General features: G+C 38.6%; 1 long non-coding RNA gene across 6 annotated transcripts in view; it reads right to left on the reverse strand.

The window, feature by feature from the left end:
* LOC103011793 (uncharacterized) overlaps positions 1-24,501 on the reverse strand; it is a 220,440-nt gene that overhangs the window by 135,254 nt on the left and 60,685 nt on the right. For all 6 annotated transcript variants that reach the window (XR_450112.2, XR_450110.2, XR_009008996.1 and 3 more), the window contains exon 3: positions 7,559-7,621. This is a non-coding gene — a long non-coding RNA (uncharacterized LOC103011793). The remainder of the gene's footprint in view (positions 1-7,558; positions 7,622-24,501) is intronic.

A 24,501-nucleotide genomic window follows, 5' to 3' on the forward strand; every position in this document is an offset into this window, starting at 1 on the left:
GCAGCTCATGGTCAGTGCTACTGCCCTGTTTCCTTCACATTTACTTGCTCCCTTTCTTTATTGTTCTTTTGGCTTCTAGGGCAGTGGTTCACAGCTTTGGCTGCACAAAACCAGCATCTTTAATCACCTGGGGTGTTTGAAAATCGTGATGCATGATCTCACCTCCAGGAAGTCAGACTTAATTGGCCTGGGGTGTGGCTGAGGCATCAGGGCTTGAACAAGTCTCCAGGTGATGCTGACTTGCAGGCAGTATTGAGAGCATGTAAATCCTTGCTCTAGGCAGCGATTTTCAGACTGTGATCCCAGGATGCGCAGCAGAGCAGCACCAGGGCACATGTGAGAAATGCAGAGTCTTGGGCTCCACTCCAGACCTCCTGAGTCAGAAGCCCTGGGACTGGGGTCCAAGCCTTGCAGGTGATCTAATGATGCACGCTCAAGTTTGAGAACCCCGGCTTAAAGAAACGAACCATCCACTGGTAAGAGTGAAGCAAGTAAAGAGTGAGTGAGAGAATGTGGATAATTTAAGAGGATTTTGAAGGCTTTTTCCCAGGGTGGTGTTCCTTCACAAGTTTTACTGTGTAGCTGATGGCATCACATTAAGTATGTCTGTTATGAATGTTTGTCCTGATTCTTCCTCTGAATTGAGTATTTTTAGGCTTGTCAGCTATCTGAGAGTAGACACTAGTGAGCATGATGTCTTTAGCTGTACACAATAGATGACCTTCCATATCTTCTGATAAATTGTGACGACTGAATCTGAAAAGGAAATCTTACTGCTATCAAGCAACTGAGGCTGTTTGGTTTTTTGTTGTTGTTTTGTTTTTTAAGATCCTGGAATTGTTTACTATGATCATTGTAACTATAGGCGTAATTAAGACCTCTAATCAAAGAAATTGATAAATATAAATCCTAAGGGAACACTAAATATGCCATCTTTTATGTGGTAGAATCTCCAAATGAGATAAGCTTTATCAGTATTAGCACTGCTTGTCTTGAATTACAATACTTTCCTTTCTATATATTTTACACATTGTATGTTTCCTATTGTTACTGTAACAAATGACCACAAATCTGGGTCAGAATCCTGATATGAGTTTATGCTGGGCTGAAATCAAGGTGTTGGTAGGTCTACATTCCTTCAGGAGGCTCTTGGGGAGAATATTTCCTTGCCTTTTTCAGCTCCTAAAGCCTACTTGTATTCCTTGGCTTAGGCCCCTCCTCCATCTTCAAAAGAAGCATCTTTAAAACTCTGGCTCTGCTCCTCCTTTTTCCACTGTAACATCTCTTTTCTGATTCACGAGCCTCTCTCTAATAAGGATCTCTGTGATTACACTGAGCTCACCCATCTAATCCAAGATAATCACTCATCTCAAAATCCTTAACTTCATCATATCTGTAAAGTCCTTTTCGTCACGTAGGATTCACAGATTCTGGGGATTAGTATGTGAACATCTTTGAGGGGCCATTACTTATGCAACACACATGTCAAGAGACAAAAAAAAAAGTTAGGGAACATGTTTTGATAAGATGCCCTCGGAGACTAGACTGTAGTGGAGAGTAGAAAAGTAGCTCCTTGGGGAGACCCACAAGGCAGTAAATTTCAAATTGTTGCATGCTTAAAAATCACCTGGGGATTTGTAAAACATGCATATTTCTGAGCCCTGTCCCCAAAGATTCTGATTCAGTGGTTTAGCCTGGGGATCTGCGCTTTACCCAAGAGCATGCTCCCATCTCCCCTCGCCAGCAGTGCTCCCAGAGGCAATTTGCTACAGATAATCACAGAACACAGGGAGAAGCTGCCAGCAGGGAGGTGCTGAGAAGCACAGAACCTGAGACAACTCTACCGCAGCAGCATCATTAACTCTGGGTAAACATCAGAATTACCGGCGGAACTGTTAAAAATACAGCTTTCCTGAGCCCCGCTCCAGGAGATTGTGATTCCAGAGGTCTGGGAAGGGCCAGGACCTGTGTTTTTGAAAAATCCTTCCAGGTGATTCTGACTGAGGACCATTGCCCCCACCTTAGTAGAATTCCTCAGTGTTCTTGGCAGTTCTACCTGATCCAGCTGTAGCCAGAGGAATCTCCTATTTTCCTGTATTCAAAAAACAATCTTACTGGCTAATATTCCTTTTCTTTGTGACTGATTAAACTATGGTTCATGTTAAGTTTTAATCTTTGTGTCCCCAGTGCCTTTCTTTAAGCCTGCCACACAGTGGGTACCCAATAAATGTTTTTGGAATAAATCAATGATTCGCAGACTTCACCCTGTACCATAATCACCTGGAGGCTTGTTAAAATACAGATGGCTGGGCCCGTCCCCAGTGTTTCCAATTCAGTAGGCCCAAGAATGTGCATTTCAAACAAGTTCCCAGGTGATGCTGGTGCTACTGGTCCGGGTACCACACTTTGAGATCACTGGAATAAATAGAGTTTGAATTGTTAAAGCTCTAATTCTTCTATTACAATATGAAAATTTTTATATATAGTTGAGAGATTTAAAACTTTTCCCAGTTTTTGAATTGTCCTTAACATTTTTCATCATTTCTATGTTTTCCCTTTAAAAATTTTATCCTCTTGAAATTGAAAAAGAAAATCATATTTCTCCAGTAATAGCTGTCCTGTAATGTTTTATTGTTTATTTCTTCTCTGTATGTGAATTCTCTAGAAACAAAACAATTGAAAATAGTTGAGGAGTTCCTACTGATAAAGAATTTTTTTCAAACTTGTGTCTTTAGCATTGTGGATGCATAATCTAACAGTAAATTATCTTTTAATCTGAAGCTTTAGTTTGATTTACACTTTTGCTTGTTTGTTAGTTGATTTTTTTGGTCATATTCCTCAAATTGTAGGAAAATGTAAAGGAAGATAGTCACATATGCATTACGAGGCCAGTCACCACTGGAAAGACAGCACAATTAAGAAAGATAAGTACTACTGAGTGATTTGTCTGATTTGCCTGAGACTTGACAGTGCATACTTTTTATTATAGGAATACATATAAAATTCATCCAGTATATATTTTCATAAAATTTTATTTCTTTGGAAGAATATCTGAATTTTCCCTGTATTTATCCAGCTAGAGATCATCCATAGGGGATTGATAGCCCTTATATGTACTTTTTCAACCTAAGAAATCCTTTTTATGGGGCTTCCCTGGTGGCACAGTGGTTAAGAGTCCGCCTGCCAATGCAGGGGACACGGGTTTGAGCCCTTGTCTGGGAAGATCCCACATGCCGCGGAGCAGCTAGGCCTGTGCACCACAACTACTGAGCCTCCGCTCTAGTGTCCGCGTGCAACAACTACTGAGCCTGTGCTCTAGAGCCCGCAAGCCACAACTACTGAGCCCGTGCTCCTGGAGCCCGTGCTCCGCAACAAGAGAAGCCCCCGCAGTGAGAAGCCTGCGCACCACAATGAAGAGTAGCCCCCGCTCGCCGCAACTAGGGGAAGCCTGCGCGCAGCAACGAAGACCCAACACAGCCAAAAATAAATAAATAAATAAATTTATTAAAAAATAAAAAAGAAATCCTTTTTAGGATTTGAGGATAGCTTTCCTTATTCATACAAAATTGTAATAGTATGCTTTCCTTGTAAAATACTCCCTGAAGGTTGGATCAGCCTTGCAGACAGCCTTATGCCTTTGAATCTGGGTGTACTAAGAGTTTCTGGTGGTGACGTAATAAAAGGTATTGATTTTATTTATTATACTTGCATGAAAAGGCTGTATAACCAGATTGATGGGATGGAGGATTACTAAAAATATTTTTATAGGGTTAGGACATTTGAATCTTGTATACAATGCTGAATTTGAACATATTGCTGGGCTGAAAGTAGGCATCTTATAAACAAACTCTTGCAATGAACCACTCTTGCATGGCTATTAGTCGTCAATACATTTTTATTAAGTGCACACCATGTTTGAAGCACTGTGTTAAATCATCTTCTATCTCAAAAGTTTTCTTTTTTTGACTTTTGCATATAAATTGGTAAAAAAAGATTGGTAAAAAATTTTATTATTACCCAAAATAGGTATACTCAAGTTAAAAAATTTAAGATATAATTTGCATACAATGAAAAGCACAGATCATAAATGTTCACGTAGATTATGACAAGGCATGTACTCCTGTAATGCACACCCTTGTCAATCAAGACAGACATTTTCGTCACTAAGAAAATTGCCTCAGATCACTTCCCAATCAATCCCCTTCCCTCGCATAAATAACCACTGATCTGATTTCTATCATATATGCACTCTTGTGTCTGGCTTCTTTCACTGAATACTTTTGAGATTCATACCTCTTATGTGTATCAGCAATTAGTTCCTTTTAATTGCTGACTAGTATTCCATTGTATGAAGCATGGGCAAATTTCCCATATCCCTCTGAGTCTTCCCCAGTGGAATGAGAGTACAGATAGAATGTGAGGGCTATCCTTTGTTTCCTCCACTCCTCATACGTTTAAACCATTTTTCCTGAAAGTTCAAACCTTGCACTTCCTTTATCAGTATCACTAGGGCCCCACTATGAGATCTGATCTTATTAGATCAGAATGTAAATACAGGGTAGAAGACCTGGTATTTCGAGCAACCTCTCTATGGGATGCTGAACATCCCATATGAACATTAATGACTGACACTACTGCTTTAAGCAAATATTTTGCAAATATAAAGGATTAAGGAAAGGGCTAGAAGAATAAGAAACAGAGTGGCCAAATTGCTCCCAGTAATTCATGTTAATGGGTTGAACTAAGCAAATTTCCAAGATGATAAGAAGACTGTGGGAGGTGACAGGAGCAGGAGTCTTTCCTCAGGGATGGGAGTGGGGGAGACCTAATTAATTGGCATGGAAATAGAGAATGGGACCTAAGCAAGTCACTCCCCCTTTCTGTGCTTGTAAAGATGGGTTTGGGCAAAACAAAAGAGGAAAAGGTGAGAAGGGAAGAAAGTGAGACAGTTTGTGGTGTCTCACAGGGAGAGAAAAACAGATTTCAGTTTACCAAAAGAACCAAAGCCTTTCCTTGCTTTCCTTCCAGATCACTCTCCTCCCACCTGCTGCCTCCCTGAGGGCTACCAACCTCACCTGTTTTTTCCTTGTTGTTGCCTCCCAGCAGAAATGTGAGTACAGCTCAAAATTAAATGAGCAGCAAGTGTATCGGTGCCCCTGAATCACTGGTTAAAAAACACAGCCCAAAGAAATGGGATCTTTTCTCTCAAGGGCAGAGATAAGGTGCTTAAATGCCAACATGATAAGAACAAGATAAATAATAGCAACAAGCCTTGCGATGCACCCAAAAATGTCAGGCTGGCGCCACATGCTGTCCAATGAAATATTTTGGATGATCTAGGGGCTGGGAGGGGAGTATATAATTTTCATTCATACAATTTATTCTTTTGAAATGACAAACTACTATGAAATGTTTCTATCACTTCAGTGAAGCGTCTGGCTATCTCGTGCTTGCAGTCTCGGCACAGACACTGTGCACAAATAAACATACATCTCGTATTTCACCTGTCTTTGTTCAGTGCTGCTTGGGGCATATCCCCTCAGCTGCCAGCAACACCCAGCAGTCCTGGAGGGCGGGGCTCAGAGCGTCTCTGGCTATGCCTATCAAGAGGCTAATGCATCCCCACCTTCTACTCACCTTGGGCCTTTCCTCCTCTCCTCTCGTCTCAGGACTCAGCGGGGGGGGGGGGGGGGGGGGTGGGGGGGGGGTGGGGGGGGTGGGGGGGGGAGATGAGATAACTGAGGTTATTCTGACCATTATCCTTCCCAGAACTTTCCTCTTCCTCAAGGGAAAAGCTTTGGCCTAAACTTACATGCCCATTAGGTATTTTAGAACATAGGATGTCACACGTCGTTCGTTAGTGGAATATGGTCTAATAAAAATACAAAGCAATCTTCACTTTCATTATTGTCTTGATGTTAGTAGTAATGTTGATATATTTCATTAAACTATATTTTATATGTCACACGTCGTTCGTTAGTGGAATATGGTCTAATAAAAATACAAAGCAATCTTCACTTTCATTATTGTCTTGATGTTAGTAGTAATGTTGATATATTTCATTAAACTATATTTTATATGTCACACGTCGTTCGTTAGTGGAATATGGTCTAATAAAAATACAAAGCAATCTTCACTTTCATTATTGTCTTGATGTTAGTAGTAATATTGATATATTTCATTAAACTATATTTTATTGGTATTATTTTGAAGTTATTATAATTATAGTTATGAATAAGTGATTATGGTTTTTAAAATGTTTAAAATTTTGAAATGTTTTAAAATTCAAAATGTTAAAATACCCCAGCTCTGTCCACTGAACAGATCCAGCAGCAATGACAACTCAGTAATAATGAGAATGTTAGCATCCAAACTCTGGTCTCTGAAAACTATTTCCTACTGAAAGGAACCAGTGATTCTTGAAGAGATTGCTGATTCCAGATGTGGAATGGCAAATGACAAGCCGAGACCTGATCATCTTGTTATGCTAGAAAGCAAGGAAGCTGTCCATTGGCTAAAGGTGGACAATTTTACCATCAAACGGAAGATGACAGCAATTGATTGAAACACACTGATTAAATAAATATGCATGAATTTATGATACTCAAAAGAGAAAGCCAAAGCAACAAGTACAAATCATTTGTCATTATTAGAGGTAGTCAACTCTGTACTCTGAAAATTAGTATTTAAAGGGAAAAAAATTGTCTTGATCTGCCTTTCCTGTGAAAATCTATCTGCAAGTTACAAAATAGCCCCAGTGGATGAGAGAACGTTTTCTTACAGAAGTATTTTAACTAACAAATGTAGAAGGAATGATAGAATAATTTACCATTCTGTAACATCTAATGAAATAATTGATTCAGGCAATATACATTTATGGATGCTAAAACTAAGAAACTAAATATTAATGAGGAACTGGATATTCCAAGGGAGCCAAAAGGTCACCTTATAACTTTACAACTACCGATCAATCGGCATCTTTAAAAGGAGGGCAAAGAGGTATTATGTACTTCCTCATGTGGTTTCACATGAAGTATTGATACACAGGACCAGTTGTGAAGTATCTGTGCCAAAAATGTTAACACTGAATCTAATCAAGCCTTTATAGCTAACTTCCAGTTACAGAAACATAGGTGATAGGAAACAAGTTGAAAAAAATCAGCAAAATCTGGAATGTTATGGAACAACTGACCCAGTCTCTTCACAAAGTCAATTCTTGAGAACAGAGTGATGGGGGAGATGAATGTGCCAGACAAAAAAGAGACTTAAGAGACACATCAACTTAAACAGCAGCAGCAACAAAATTCCCTTATGTTAGTTAATTCTATACCTTGAATTTGCACATATATTGATATTTAAGCAAAGGACTGTGGTTGGTTTTTTGACTGATGTTGTGCTTCTGCTAACCTCTAGTGAAGAATATAGCTGGCTGGTGATTCCTGCACCCTCTCCCAAATTCTCTGCCCTTCCCTTCCTACCTCCATCAAAATCCAGAGGGGACAAGTTCATGAAACTAATAGCAAGTATAGGCGCATAAACAGACATAAATATTTCTTACTCAAAATGGAGTTTCTCTGAGGCCATCATGGATTGGGGGGGGGGGACATCACAGAATCAAATGCTGTAATAAAAACCAGATAATTTTGTGATCAATAAGTTATAATTACATATGCTGAGATAAAAGCAATCAAATCTCATGCTCAGTGATGTAAATCATTGTGCACTGTGCAGGACTGTGTTGCAGGGTTCTAAAAAGAAATTTCCCCTGAACAGTGTGTAGAATATTAATAGTCGATTAGAGTTCTCTCTTTAAGTGTCAAATATAGGTAGATCTAGTGGGAACAGTGGTCCAAACTACAAACCCCATTTAATCAGCCCCCTCTGTTTAAAATTCAGAGCATGTTTTTATACATGTACAGGTGTGCGTGTATATTTATCCAGTTTCATTGAACTTATGGTCATTCACACTGTTGGAATTACCCGGACTTGTTTTTAAAGATTTTTTTTTTTTTTTAAACAATTAAGGATCAGTGGTAATGCTCCTAATTTTCTTTTTTTTTTTTTTTAAACTTTGGGTTTATTTATTTATTTATTTATTTATGGCTGTGTTGGGTCTTCGTTTCTGTGCGAGGGCTTTCTCTAGTTGTGGCAAGTGGGGGCCACTCTTCATCGTGGTGCGCGGGCCTCTCATCATCGTGGCCTCTCTTGTTGGGGAGCACAGGCTCCAGACGCGCAGGCTCAGTAATTGTGGCTCACGGGCCTAGTTGCTCCGCGGCATGCGGGATCCTCACAGACCAGGGCTCGAACCCGTGTCCCCTGCATTGGCAGGCAGATTCTCAACCACTGCGCAACCAGGGAAGCCCCGTTTTTAAAGATTTTAATTGGATGAGTTTCTTAGTGAATCACAGCTAGATGCTAAACAATTCCAAGATAGTGGTAGAGATTAAATATCCTTAAAAGGAATATTAGTGTATAGAATAAACTTAATTATGTAATAGACCATAATCTACCTAGACCAGTGATTGTTTCTACTTTTTCTTTTCTTTTCTGTTTTTTTTTCTTTTTGGTCAGATTCCTTTGAGAATCTTGTGAATATTCAAGATTCTCTTCAGAGAAAGATGTAAACATGTGAAAAATTAGTCCACAATTTCCGAGAGTTCCTGCCAACTCCTCACTGTGGCAGACTGCATTTTCCAGAGATGGCCATAATAATAGCTTCCATCCCACATGCACTTCTGCAGTGTAACTTGCTGCTCTCCCATCAAAAAGTAGAGTCTAATGCATCGCCCCTTGCTTCTGTGAAGGCTTGAGTGATTTGCTGAAACAGAAGAAAGCAGTGGAAGAAATATTCTGGGACTTCCAAGGTTAGATCATTGAGAGCCTTGCAGCTTTTCCCTGGGACTTTTGGAATACTCACTCTTGGGAGTGTTCACTCACTCTCAGCACACTCCACCCCCGAGTATAGCCACCATGCTGTGAGGGTCACAAACTACAAGGAGAGGCCACATGTGGCCACTCAGGTTAGCACATTCAACTGAGCTCATAGCCAACAACTACTAGCAATTGCCAGTCCTCGGGGGGAGCCATGTTGGACACTCAGCCCAGTTGAGCTATCAGATGAGTCAGCCCCAGCCAACATCAGATTGCAGTTGCATGAGAGACACCCAGAGGGAACTGCCCGCCTGAGCACAGCTGACCCACAGAACCATAAGTAATAATAACAAATTGTTGTTCTAAGCTACAAAGTTTTGGAGTGATTTGTTACACAGCAGTAGATAACTGTAACACCCACCCACTCCTGTTGAGAACCATCCTTAATGATTTATTGAGAAAAAGAAATAAAGTTAATAGATTGTAGTTAAAAATTCTTAGGCCCGGGGGCTTCCCTGGTGGCGCAGTGGTTGAGAGTCTGCCTGCTAATGCAGGAGACACGGGTTCGAGCCCTGGTCTGGGAGGATCCCACATGCCGCGGAGCGGCTGGGCCCGTGAGCCACGGCTGCTGAGCCTGCGCTTCTGGAGCCTGTGCCCCGCGACGGGAGGGGCCGCGATAGTGAAAGGCCCGCGCACCGCGATGAAGAGCGGTCCCCGCACCGCGATGAAGAGTGGCCCCCACTTGCCGCAACTGGAGAAAGCCCTCGCACGAACCAAAGACCCAGCACAGCCAAAAATAAATAAATAAATAAATAAATAAATAAATAAATAAATAAAATTTAAAAAAAAAAAAAAAAAAATTCTTAGGCCCAATAATTTACTAGTGGTACATTAGTATATCTTATGAAAATTACTACCTAGGATTTGAACAGTTGTTTTTTTTTTTTTCATTTACAAATCAGTATGAGTATACCTGGCTATTCACAAAGGGTTTTCCTAGTACAACTAGTAATTCTTATATAATAGCTGGTATCATTTTACATTGGATTTGGATGATTCTCACATTAAATTTCTTCTCCCTTCTCTTTCCTCTCTCTTCCCTTCTGCTTCTCTCTCTCGCTTATCCACCCTGTTCATATACATACAAAAACCACACACATTACTATATTCTCATGTTTTATGTGGTCAGTATCTCAAATCCTCATATCCCCAACCAACAGCTTACCATTAACACTCTTGATTTTAATACCAGGTTTAATATCAGATAACACTGAGAAGAAAAACATTTTGAAAACAGTTGTCTCTATGCTTTGACCCAGAAATTCCACTTGTAGATATTTTTTTCCTTAAAAATAAATGGTTAATTTAGGTAAAGATTTAGAATGTTTATCACAACATTACATATAATAGGGGGAAAATTGGAAACAACCTAAATGCACATCAGTAAGCTGTTCTATGCTACAGAATACTGTGCAACAATTAAAATGAGATAAAACTACTCACACTGACATGGAAAAATGTTTAGGATATACTGCTAAATGTGAAAAAAGCAAATTGCTAAATACTAGGTATAAAATTTTAATACACAACAATAAAACACATATGTGTATGTATAGAAAAAGCTCTAGAATTACATACTATGCTGTTAACAGAGGATACCTGTAGGTGGTGGGACTATAGGCTGACTTCCACTTTCTATTTTCAACATTTTTGTATTGTATGAATTACTTTTGCAGTACTAACAATTTTTAAAGTAATGTTTTATTTAAATGTTATATAAAAGGAAAAATTCATAAAATAAAATAGACTGTAGGCTTACGTATTATTTCTAAAAGTCTTCTTTCTCAGTGTATGAAGAAAGAATGGGGTAATCATTCAGTGAATCCATGTTCTCATCCATAAAACTTTTTTAAGGAATTGTCCTAATGTATTAAACCTTAATAACTTGGCACCATATCTCCTAACATTCATGACTTTGGACTTTCATTCCTATATAATATTTTTCAAATATTATTAAATAGTTTTCACATGTATGTATTTTACATCCTCAACTGTATAAACTCCTTGGTTATTGCCTTTTCTTTCTCTTATACAGTCTTCTATGACCAATAAATGCTAAGGACTTTGCTGGTTAAGGGGCTAATACAGGTGTCATCAAACAATGGCCTGTGGGTCAAATCTGACCAACTACCTACTTTTGTACAGCCCACGTGCTAAAAATAGCTGTTACATTTTTGAATGATTAAAAAAAAAATCAAATGAAGAGTAACATTTTGTGACATGTGAAAGTTACGTGAAATTCAAATTTGTATCCATACACAAAGTTTTACTGGAGCACAGACACACTTGTTTGTTTATGTATTTTCTGTGGCTGCTTTCACACTATAACATCAGAGTTGTAACAAAGACTGTATGTCCCCACAAAACCCCAAATATTTACTAGCTGGTTTTCACAGAAAAAGTTTGCCAGCCCCTGAGTTAACATTATGTGTGTAAGTAGCATCAGTTCTTTTAAAAAAATCTGCTATTGTAGAGTGCCTTTAGTAGTATGGTAGATTGCATTGTTTTTCTCAATTCTTCTCTGCTGCTTTTGTAATAGGATTATACATCCATATCTTTGTGCACATAACATTGCAATGTCTCTCAGTAAAGTAGACCCATACACCCCTGCCCCAATGTTTTAGGCTTGGTCATGGTATGCTTTGGCCAACGGAATATTAGCAGATGTGATGTGAGCGAGGCTTTATATGTGCTTGCAGAGTTTGGCCTGGATTCTTGAGCGTCTGTGATCTGCCATGAGGTAGCAGCCATCTGTCTAGGTAACTATTGGGCCCAGAGTGAGAGACACACAGAACGTACCTGATCTTGAAGCAGAGTCAACTCAGTCAGTGCACAGACCCATGAGTGAGAAATGAATGTTTGGTGTTAAGAGTCATTGAGGTTTGTGGATTCTTTATTATGTGGAAATCTGACTAATACTGTGGGATTCATCACTCATTAATTATGCTGATGTTTGCATAGCTCTCCTATGCTAAACATATAGAAACTGGAAATCTCATTAGATTTAGAAAGCAGTGATATGGATTACCCCAGGTAACCAGTAAATGTAATATATTTTTACTGCTTTATGAGTATAGTCATAAGTTTGAGAAAAATCTATTTATCTTTTTCACCAAGCTGTTCTAATGCCTTGAAATCACATCTTCAGTGGACTTATTGTCCAATATTATGAAAGCTACTTGGTTGATGTTAAAATGAACGAACTGAACTTCTATGCTTCTTTATTCCCCCACTACTCTTGTTTGATGTATGATGTGACATGCAATCGTACGCATTTCTGTATTTGATTTCCGAGTCTTGAAATGCAAACATATTTTTACCTATAAAATGGGAATCCTTTGTTGATATAAAATTTTGCTCTATTCTAAGCTCATATTCAAATTTGGTGCTATTTCCCGTAAGCATTTAGAATCTGGTTATATTAGTGAAGACGTATAATTTCCTTAAAGCAAGGTTTTTTAACAGTAGCACTATTGATGTTTTAGGCTAGAAAATTATTTGTTGTGAGTGGCTGTCCTGTGCATTTGACCACTTTAGCAGCCTCCCCGGCCTCTATACACACTAGAGACCAGTAGTGCCTCTCCAGATCCACTCCCCCCTCCCCACCCTGTGCAGTCATCGATGATCAAACATGTCTTCAGACATTTCTATATGTTTTCTGGGAGGTAAAATCACCCAGATGAGAACTACTGCCTTAAAGAGTGAGTTTTGTTGTTTTTTTTTTTAAAGGCTCTGTTTTTTTTTTTTTTTTTAATTTATTTATTTTTTATTTTTGGCTGCACTGGGTCTCTGTTGCTGCACCCGGGCTTTTCTCTAGTTGAGGCGAGCAGGGGCTACTCTTTGCTGCAGTGCACTGGCTTCTCATTGCCGTGGCCTCCCTTGTTGCGGAGCGCCGGCTCTACAGCGCAGGCTTAGTAGTTGTGGCGCACGGACTTAGTTGTTCCGTGGCATGTAGGATCTTCCTAGGCCAGGGCTTGAAGCTGTGTCCCCTGCATTGGCAGGAGGATTCTTAACCACTGCGCCACCAGGGAAGCCCCAAGAGTGAGTTTTAATGCAGTAGTTTTCATACCTGGTTACATATTATAATAATCTAGTAAGTTTTTTTAACATCTTGTTTTGAAATAATTTCAAAATTACTGACAAACTGCAATTACAGTACAAAGAACTCTCATGTCCCACTCGTTAATATATGCCAGATGTACTTTTTCATTCTTTTTCTACATATATGCATAGATGCTTTTTTCTGGATCATTTGGGAATAAGTTTCAGGCAGGATGCCCTCTTACCCCTTAATGTTAAGTGTGTATTTCCTAGGAATAAGGATATTCTCTTACATAATCACAGTACGAGTAACAAAAACAGTAACTTTAAGATTAATACAATATTATTAATCAATCCACAGTCCATATCCAAGTTTTGCCAATTATCCCCCAACATGACTATTTTTTTCACAGTCCAGACTCCAGTGAAGGACACATATTGTAGTTTGTTATCATATTTCTTAGTTTCCTTTAATCTAGAGAAGTTTCTCAGCCTTTCATTGGTTTCTATAACCTCAATATTTTTCAGGAGTACAGACTACTTGTTTTGGTAGAACGGCTCTCAATTTGATTGTGTCTGACGTGTCCTCATGATTAGATTCAGGTTGTGCAATTTTGGCAGAAACATTATGAGAGTAATGCTGTGAACTTCTCAGTGCATCTCATTAGGAACCACATGATGCAGGTTAATCCCTTTATTGGTGATGTTAACCAGTCATTTTGTTAAGGTGGTGTCTTAGTTTCCTAAGGCCACCATAACAAATTATCACAAATTGGGTGCTTAAAACAACAGAAAAGTTTTCTCTCACAGTATGGAGGCCAGAGTCCAAAATCAAGGTGTCGTCAGGGCTGTACTCCTTCTGGAGGGTCTAGGGTATAATCTTTCCTTGCATCTTCCGACTTCTGGTGGCTGTCAGCATTTCTTATGGCTGCCTCATGCCAATCTCTGCCTCTATCTTCACATGGCTTTCTTTTCCTCCTCTCTGTCCATGCCTTCTCCTCTTCTGGTCTCTTATAAGGACACTTGTCATTGGATTTAGGGCCCGAGTAATCCAAGATGATTTCATCTTGAGATCTTTAACTTAATTACATGTGCAAAGACCTTTTTGTCAAAGAAGGTCACATTCACATAACCTCCTAATCCTGGGGGTTAGGATGTGGATCTATCTTTTGGGGGCCACCATTTAAGCCAGTACAGGGGGCACATGCCAGGTTTTTTCACTGTAAAGTTACTATTTTTCTTTTTTCATTAACAAGTAATTAATGGGGAGGTACTTTGAGACAATGTAAACATTCTATTCCTCACCAAACTCTCACCCATTGGTTTTAGCATCTATTGGTGATTCTTGCCCAACTAGAGATTTTCTAATTGTATTATTCCTTCTACATTTATTAGTTGGCATTCTATTGTAAGAGCCTTTCCTTCCTTCCTTCCTTTTTTATTTCAATATAGACTTATTTTATTCAATGGGTTATAATATATTATTGTTATTATTTTATTTTCATGCTCAAAATTTCCCAAACGTGGCCAGCAAGAGCCCCATCAAGTAGGCTTCTGTGTTCTTGGACATGATCCCCACCATCCCTTGAGCAATTTTCTTTCTGGCACAAGAAAATGTTCTAAGCTCATCTTAAATGTTCTAAGCCCATCAAGCTTTTCTACCTTGGCCCTAGAATCAGCCACTTCACCAAGGATCCTTGGTTTCTTTTGGTGGGGAATAATATTTAAAAACCAAGATCTGGGTGTCTGAGAAGCTTTTTTAAATAAAAAAGTTTGGGCCCTACTTTCAAAGATTGTAATTCACAAGTCCTTGAGTAGGGCCCAGAAATGTGTGTGTGTGTGTGTGTGTGTGTGTGTGTAAAGTCTCTGGTAGTTTTGTTGCATAGCAGTGTGTGGGAATTACTGCTCTAATACCTTTAAACCATGATTTAGTTCACACTACATTTTTCAGAGCACATTTTTTATCTAAAAGGACAAATAATTGCTTCATATCTTAATTACTGGATATCAGAAAACTAAGCAAGATAAAACCTACACTATCTGAAAAAAACATGCTAGATGTCAGTGATGGATGTCTGAGATGGAAAATGTGTTCCATAATGTAAAATAATTATTGATTACAAAATCGTCAACTTAGATTCAAGTCTAGATATTACTATCTCAATTAAAAACGAAAGTAGACATTTTACTTTTAAACTGCATTCCTCTGACTATAATCTCTCTCTGTCTCATACACACAAAAGAATACATCACTTTCTGGGAAGGGGTGCAGGGAACACAAGAGTCTTCACAGTGCAATAGAAAAATCATTTATTTCAATATCCATTGCCTGACCATCTTCAATAATTGATATCTCAGAGAAGGAACAAAATTACTTCAATGAAGCCAACTGTACTGTTGAATAGTTATATCACATTTTGGTATTGAACATGAAAAAGCATTTTTCCCATATGAAATTTTGGGTTAATCTTTTTTTATTCCTTAAAAAAATAAGAGCATTCCAAGGAGCTAACACTTATATATTTGAGGAAGAATTTCTTGTTCTATCTACAGGTGATCAGTATATATATTGAGACTTTGGGTCTGTAACTTTGCCTTTGGAAAAAGGAATACAATATACCTCCTCTTTCAGATAGCACCACTTTTTCCCCACTGAAAATCACTGAGGTAAGTTAGGAGAAAATCCCCCGTTGGAGTAAGAATTATAATTCTTATTATCAACAAATAATAATAGTTGTCATTTTTTAGTTTGTATCAGGGATTTTGCATATAATCTCTATTTTACAATAAGGAAAATAAGTATAGATAAATGAAATAACTTGTCCAAGGCCACGTAACTTGGAAATGGCCAAGCCAGGACCCAAGCCCGGTCAGGATAGGCTAGGTTATGTTTAATAACAAACAACCCCCAAATCTCAGCAGCTTCTAATAACAGAGGTGCAGCTCATGCTAAACATGCACCTTGGTTTTTTTGTGGCTCTACTGAGTTTCCTCTTCATTCTCTAACCCCGCTGACAGTGAAACCTCTGTTTGCAATATTGCCAGGAGTTGCAGCAGAGGGGAAAGAGAGTATTGTGAACCACACAGTGGCTCTGAACCCTTCTACCTGGCAGAGAAACAAAATGGTTTCAGCGCAGCCAGCTGCAGCATTAAACAGCTATATCACATTTTGGTTTTGAACGTTGATAATTTGTATTTCAATGTCCAGAGCAAGTTATGGCCAAACCTGATGTCAGCGAGGTGGGGAAGGATAATCCTCTCACAGGTAGGGGCAGCAAATATTTGGGAACTGTAACCAGCTTACCATAGACTGGTGTGCAGATGGCATCATTTAACTGTAAGCCAGGGTAGCAGTCCCCTGGTCTCAATGATTGGTCCATATTGGTCCAATCAGAAGACTGTTGACTGATGGTTTGGAGAAGAGTTGACCTTGCTCTTTCTCTAATATGGGGCTGCTGCAACCTTTTTTCTGTCACGAGGGAAGAAGTGTGACAAAAAGGCTGATATATGCAGCAAGGCAGAGTCAAGAGAAACGGAACCCCAGCACTGAGGACCTCATGAATCTCTGGAACAGTTCACCCTGAGGGTGGTCCAACCTCTGAACTTTCCAATGATATATCCTAGTAAATTCCCTTAGGTTCAACCAGTTTGAATAAGAACTTCTTTTACTTCTATTTGCAAGTGATAATATTAAAATCCAAGACCTATCAAAGTCCTAATCTTTGTCTTGGAAGAAGTACGTATGTGTATGTGTATAATATCATTTTGTGTAAAAATAATGTATCAACACTATGAAATTTCTGAACATAAGGAAATTATCCATAATCATACTAACCTAGAACATGAACTATTAATCAGGTTTATATGTGTTCTTCCAGTTCCCGTTCCTCCCATGTGCATTTATTTTTATATAAATTGTATTAAAGCATACAAATCATTTTGTATCCTTACCTTTTCGGTTAAATGTACATTTGAATTCTTTTCCCACATTGCTACATATTATTATAAAGATCATTGAAATAGCTGCAAAATACCCCAGCAGTTGGCTATAATACAGTATAAATGAAAATTTCCCTAATCTTGGATATTTAGGTTGCTTCCAGTCTTTTACTTTATAGATAGCAGTGCCACACATACAGAAATATATGTGCGTGGAGAAAAATGGGAAGGGCATACACAAAGCATTCTGGCAGTGGATGCTTTTGTATAGGCCTCTGTGCCCTCTGGACCATCAGGTGATGAAACTCACAGAATTAGGCAGGGGTTGGGCTCTGCCTACTGCATGTAACTGTTTTAGATACCCATGTATGCAGATCTGGTGTTACTGTGCTAAGAAAAAAAAAATGGCATAAACATCTTGAAATTTTTGCTAGAATAAAGAAGTCTGATTTGGAATAGTGGGTTAAAATTCAGAAGATAATAACTTGTAGGTGGAAGCCAGTAGGCTGGGGAGACTTGCAAACATATTAGTAATAACAAGTTAGAAGTAAGTGCTACTGAGATATATCAATAAATATTATAGGCAAAACCAATTTTTTTGTACTGAGGTCCTCTACTGGCCTGAACTACTCACGTAAATATGTCTGGCCAGTGTCCTCTGGGGAGGTTATACCTAACGGGGGCAGTTCCTTAGTGTCCCCTAATAGTCTGTGTACTGCCCTGAATGGATCAGGTGGCTCTGCTGGCCTGGCCTGCTCACTGGCCTCTGAGGACTCTCATCTCTGGTCCAGCACCCCCCAGAAACTCCACAGCTTGAGCGCTTTCCAGTGAACTTGAGATAATATTTCCCTTGCTTGCTTGAGACTCATTTATATTTATATCTATCTGTTATAAATAATTAAAAGGGGGTGATGTAGTTATTCAAGAGTAGTGTCCAGGCAGTTCTCCAAATCTGTTTATCTTTCTCAGTCTCATTTAAAAACTGGAAGACTGGTGGACCCTTGATTAGATGTTGAACTTTTTGGCTCTGTTCATCTTGGTCTGGAGGTACAGGGCCACAGCTGTAGATCTTGACACCTGTCTCTCAGTCCAGGTTCCAAACATGATTTCTTGACAACTATATTAGCAAAGGCATTTAACCTGTGCCCACAGGGCCATTAAAAGCAGAGCTGGATAGTTTGTTTAGTGGATATGATCTCCTAAATTAGGGAATCCTTCTTTGGCAGAGTGCGGGCTGGCTCAGGACAAAGCAATGTTATGTAGTGGAGCCATAAACATGTATATTAGTAACTTCTGAGCAGAGAGCAAAAGCAGGGCCTAGATCTTTGAAAGAAACCTAGTAAGAAAGAATCTCCAAACAGTGAAGTTGGTCAAGCAGAGGCTCACAGGGAGAGGCTATGGCATCTCCTCCAAGATGATGTGAGTGTAGGTTGACCTAAAAGTGAGGGGATCTGTAGTTCCCAGGAAGTGGGGGAAAGGATGAGGACCACCAATAAAAATAGGGCCCTTTTCCTTCTGACAGTCAGACAAAATGCAATCTCTACCCACAACCCTTACATAATCACTGAGTGAATGAGCAACTGGTGTAATCACTGTGGCTGAAATGACTAATTAACGTGTATCTTTGGCTACATTCTTTTCAAAGAATACAGAGAAATAACAATGTATCTTTTTATTATGAATTTTTTTTTAACATTTTCATTTTCAACCAGTGGCTTTTGTACTATTTTAGACAATGCCTTAGAGTCTTTTTTTTTTTTTTTTTTTTGGCTGTGCTGGGTCTTAGTTGTGGCCTATGGGCTTCTTAGTTGCAGCCTGCGGACTCTTAGTTGTGGCATGCATGCGGGATCTAGTTCCCCAACCAGGGATCGAACCTGGACCCCCTGCATTGGGAGCCTGGAGTCTTACCCACTGGACGGCCAGGGAAGTCCCAGAGTCTTTTTTTATTTATTTTTTTAATAGCACTTTTCTTCCAAAAAACTCCAGTATGATGCCAAGAACATTTATCCCCCCACAATTCAAATTTGGGGTTATGCCAAAGCCTATTATAGGCTTTCATTTTGATACTTGATCCTGAATATCTAATGCAGACCAACATATCTTTATTCTTTTCCAGCATCTGCCAAACCTTCACAGCAGCACCACAGAAGCGACTTGTTTGTAAAGCTTTTGCTCCCAGCCTCTCTCAGGCCCCCAGAATGTAAGCTCCCTGAGGGCAGGCCACACCTATAGCATTCACTGGCTTCTCCTCCAGCTTAATAAGCACCATGCTGGCTCAATAGATAATAAGTGCTAATGGATTTCCTGTATCCTATAGCTATATTTACTGAGAAAAAGGTTAAGTGGAAGTAGAATAATAAATAAATGTTATCAGATGAGAGAACTTGAATGAAGTTCCCATTTAGCGAAATATGTGCTTAGCACACCAACAAGATGTGTGGCTGTTTAAAAAGAGAGAGAAGCAGCAGAAAAGTCTGTAGCATGTTTTCTCTTTTCAGAATTCCCCAACTACAGTATATTATTTCAGATTTTCTTAAGGGTTTTTCTTGCACTCTCTAATTACCCTTTGAGGACCATCACTAAAGGATGAAGCTGGCACTTCTGCTTTCTGAAATAGCCCTGGCACCTCATGGAGATGAAATTCTCTGGCTTTCAGTTCCTATTTGTTAACAGCCCCATGCACATCAAGCCTGACAGGCCATTTATAGCTTTTGGCAGTAGAGTGAGGTCTGTGCACAAGAATGGCTGATGAGAGAAACTCCACGGAGGGATTCAGGAGTGAAAGCAGCCTGGATTGTCTGGGAAAGGGCAGCTAAGGGAGCTGGTGCCCCGGATGCTTGCTAACGAGGATGACAACTCAAAGAGAGCTATTACCAACCCACAGGGGGACCACTGGCACATCCTCCTGCCCCATCTTCTGAGGGAGCCATCCTCCTCCTCGCGCATTCCTAGGTCCTCAACCCCATTGCCCGCCCAACAAGTATTCTGTAAGACAAAGGGCAGACTTGAGAATCGTCAGGAATAACTTAGTTTGTGGAGAAAAGCAGTCATCACATAGCAATTACTCAGGGAGCAAAGAGTCTGAGTTTTATTTCTGAATGAAAATTTACTTTAAGGTGGAAATATACTAGATATCTTTAATCAGTCCCTTTAAAATGGGCATCATTGCATTCATTTAGGCCACACTGATGTTAGAAGGATTAATTAATGACTTAAAGTGTGGACTTCAAATCAAATAATTTCCACTTAAACCACATGGAAGGCTTTTAAAATAACAGGCACACACACCTGTATATGTTAATCACTAGGGAATTTCCTTTTTTAAAAAACTGTAAGTGATAGAATGTTTTCAACCCTACCATGTAGCTCTAGTTATTGATTAGTGAAATACTGCTCGTATAAATACTGTAAGACTTAGTAATGCCTTGCAGAATCTGATTCATTAGGGAGAAGTACTCTTTGCTATTTTAAGCATTTAGGTACATGTTCTCTGAGCAAGTCTACTGTCAGAGCAACTGATTTACCACAGAAAAGCAAGGAATTGCCTTAAGAAGAGCTTTTCCTTTCCCTTCATTTGGGAAGCTTTCCTTGGCTCTTAGAATTAAGTTGCATGACTCAGACACCTATCATGGAAAATCTCACCTAATGAATGATAATTCTGTGACAGTTAAAAAAAATTTCTGAAGTGCCAGATTTAAGGGTCATTTAGATGTTATGGTTTAGCACCAAAGGTTGGGAGAGCATGCCAGTATGCCAGAAAAATAATGTGACAGATGAATGGGAAGATGAACCCTGTGAGTCTGCATAAATATATCCAGAAAAATTCAGATTGAACAAATCCAGATCAGTCAGAAATTTAAGGCTCATCAGGACCTCCTTAATTTTAATCACATCATGGTTAATCTGATCCCACATGGAGTTATAAACTGCTTTACACATTCCAAAAAAGTCAATCAAACAACCAACCAGTGGCCTGATAAAGCAATTTCCCATATTTAGACACTGTCTAAGGAGAAAAAAAAAAGTTCACTGGGGGAAAATGTTTTAGTAGCTCACAATCAATGAACAAGGAAACTATCAGCAAGGGGATAGGGGGTGGGAGACGACTGTAATGACTTCTGTATAAAAATTAAGTTTAAAAAGAGCTAAAATTTTAAAAAGCTTAAAATTCACTGTGACACTTGAATTTTCTAAAGTCACAAAGTGTTTGTATAACATGGCCATAGATGTTCACCAAGTTGAAGTATTAGATGTCAGAAAACACCTTACACTTAACTCTTTAAAAAAGGACTGCGGTAGGGGGTGGGGGAGTAAAAGAAAGGATACACATCTGAAATCACTTATCTGAGACCCTTGGGGTCCAGAAATGTTTGTAATTTAGGACTTTTTTTGGACCTTGGATAGGTAAAAAAGTAAGTATACCATATCACAGGTAAAACCCTGAGTGTGTTCTGGGCGGCACCCTGTAATAAAACAAATTGGCGTTTCAGCAGTGAAATGTGTAAACATTCACTCTGATTGCGATCAATGAAGGTTACAAATAGCCTCAAGTCAGTTCAGGGCAGGTTTTGTTGCCAGATGAGTTCAGGTCTGCTCAGGCTTTAAGGCCAAGCGAGTTATGAAAAGTCTTTCATTTTTCAAACCTCTTTGGACTTCAAAATTGGTGGATAAGGGATGATGAACCTAGACTACTTTATGCAATGATTAACATACTTCTCTCGCTCTACACTGAATAAAGCTGAAAGAATGCACTGTTCAAAAAAGAAAATAGGTGAATTTAGGAGTGGTGGAGCTACAAGTTAGTAAAGGAAAATAGTAGTATTTGGGAACACCTGCCTTCCAGCAGAATATCCTGTTTATGTTTCTGATAAAAACAGGAAGCTGAGTAGATCGAAGAACTGTTCTGAGATGTGTTACAATGATTCTAGTGTTATGTTGGTACAAATGTGGGCAATTAGGACATACCTTCACACAACAGTGAGGCAAGAAAGTGAAATAGGAATAATGGGATGTCTAGCAATAATAGGTATGATTATATGGCAGACACATTTGTGGAAAGGCAAAGGGATTTGGCATCAATTAGCAGACTTACTGAGTTCAAACTTGACGCCATTACTTGCTTAACTTATCTAAGCCTCAGTTTCCCCATCTGTGAAATGGGGAGAGTAATATCATAGGGTTGTCAGGAGACACCAATAAAATAAAACCTGTAAAACACTTAGCACAGTGCCAGGTATATGGATAGTGGTAAAATAAAATAAAATAAAATAAAAAGTTAAAAGTTAACTGTTGTTACTAAAGGTAAAGATACAAATATCTCACCCAGGGTGTTTAGTTAACATCAGTGGTGTCACAAGATTACATACAAATACACAATTTTCTCTACTTGCAATATGCCTCTGACTGGGCAATGTTATAAAGAAAAACACATTTGAGAGATGTCTCTTGCATAGGAATCTTGCTTCAGTTATACCTTAACATAAGCAAGAGGCTTTTTTGTTAAAATAACTGACTTCCCCACTGCCCTGAACTTTCCACTTTGTTTTGTGTGATAGTGGCTTTTAAATCAACCAATGTACTAGGCCCTAGAATTCTGTCACATCTGGATTCAAAAAACTATCTTCTTCTATAGTTTTCTGAATTAGTCTTATTTCTTGGTTGTCATATCTCATAACTCACAACTTTCTAGGTATTGAATTCAGGGCTTTCTTTTTCACCATAAAGCTACATATCTTAAAGATAGCCAGAACTTTCCTTTTTCTCCCCTAATTTTCACTGCAAAATGTATCACATACTTTGCTGATTTTTAAAAAAATCCAAAGCCAAATAACATAGGGGTGTGTGTGTATGAAGAAAACAAGTAAAAAGGGAAAATTTATCTTGAACTTTCATAATTTCATCACCTGCATCCCACTTTACAGAGATAATTGATGTTAACCATTAGGCCTATGTTCTTCCAAACAACTTATGAAGTACCTGCAAACATTTATATCCTGCATATTAGGGAGGAATTTGTTGTGGTTGATTTAGCAAAAATAAAATTATTCTATACATACTATTCTGCAACTTGCTTTTTTCCTGTTTAACCATGTACCATGGACATCTTCTCATATTGTTTTTGTTCCCATTCTTTTGTAATTAGTTGTATTCCTTAAGCATAATTTGTATAGTTATTAACTTATTCCTTTATTCACCAAAGTAATATTTATTGATCATCAAAATGAGGAAAATATGTGTTAGTTGCTATAGAATAGTGCAACTTTCTAAAAGACATAGTTTTCACCCTCTGGATGCTTACTATATTCTGGAAAGAGAAATAAAACAGGAACATATACAACTACAATATTAAGTAGTACAGAATATGTAAACTTAGATTTTAGTACCACTGTAGGTCAGAAGAAAGTTAATTCTTATGAAGGCTGATCAGGAAGGTTTTTTAAAGAAGATTTTGGATTTATGTTGGGTCTGGAAAAACTGATTGGATTTCCACTGATGTAAAAGAGAGGAAAAAAAAAATACTTTTAGCCAAATCTCTGGGAGAAGAAAACAGAGGATATGTTTAAAGGAGGGCCATCATCCAAATGCACTGATGTACTTCTTGATTTCAGAGATATTAAAAAGTGGGCAGAAATGTACAACTTAAATTTAAAAAATACAGTATTTGGTCAATTTGGCTGGAATGGAAGATTTCTAGAAGGTAGAATTGATTAAAAAAAAAAATTCTAGAAAAGTAAGTAGAAGCCAGATCATGGAGAGTCTTGAATGCCAGGGGACATCTGAAATCTGCCTGTTTTGACTCTAGCATAGAATTCTCTTCCAGATCTTTCTTTTCTTATCACAAGCCGTTAGAATTTAAGAAGAGACCAGATAAACTAGTCTTGAAGCATGAAAGTCTATATTCTAGAGTCCTTATTCAAATGATGTCTTTAAACCTGTTGGTCCATTTTGACAGGCTCTCCCATTACAGACTGTTTTTTCTTTCCAAAAAGAGATAAACATTTCATATTTAGTTTACTCATATGCCCAGTACTGTGCTAGGCACCAAGATGTCAGTGGTGAACAAGACAGTCTGATCCTTATGTGCTCATGGCCTAGTTACTAGAATTTCTAGTGCCTTCTCCCCACTTCCAGACATCATCAGTGTCAAATTTTGCTGGCTTATCAACCATTAAAAATATCCATTACCTCGACATCACATTCCGCTGTCTTGGCGTTGTTTCTCGTTTGTGGTTATGATTTCCTGTTTGCCTTGCTGAACTCTGATTTCTTGAAATCCCCATGCCCTTTCTTAACACCTAGGTGATTTTCCTACTGAGCGTTACTTAAAGCCAAGTTATTTACAAATGAACTTTTATTTTTTTACAGAATTTCCATAATTATTTCATAAAAGAAAAAATATATTGGTTTTTGGATTCCCTTGATATTGATGAGGACAACTATAATGAAGATGATGATGAAACATAGGTGGACTTAGAAATATGCCAAATATCTCCTACAGAAAATGCTTATAACAATAAACACAAATGGAGAAAACCTCTATTTGGGTTTTAGAATTAGGCATGAAGCTCAGTATACACATTTAGAATTTTT

Source organism: Balaenoptera acutorostrata, chromosome 8 (genome assembly GCF_949987535.1).
Source record: "Balaenoptera acutorostrata chromosome 8, mBalAcu1.1, whole genome shotgun sequence".
Lineage (NCBI taxonomy): Eukaryota > Metazoa > Chordata > Mammalia > Artiodactyla > Balaenopteridae > Balaenoptera > Balaenoptera acutorostrata.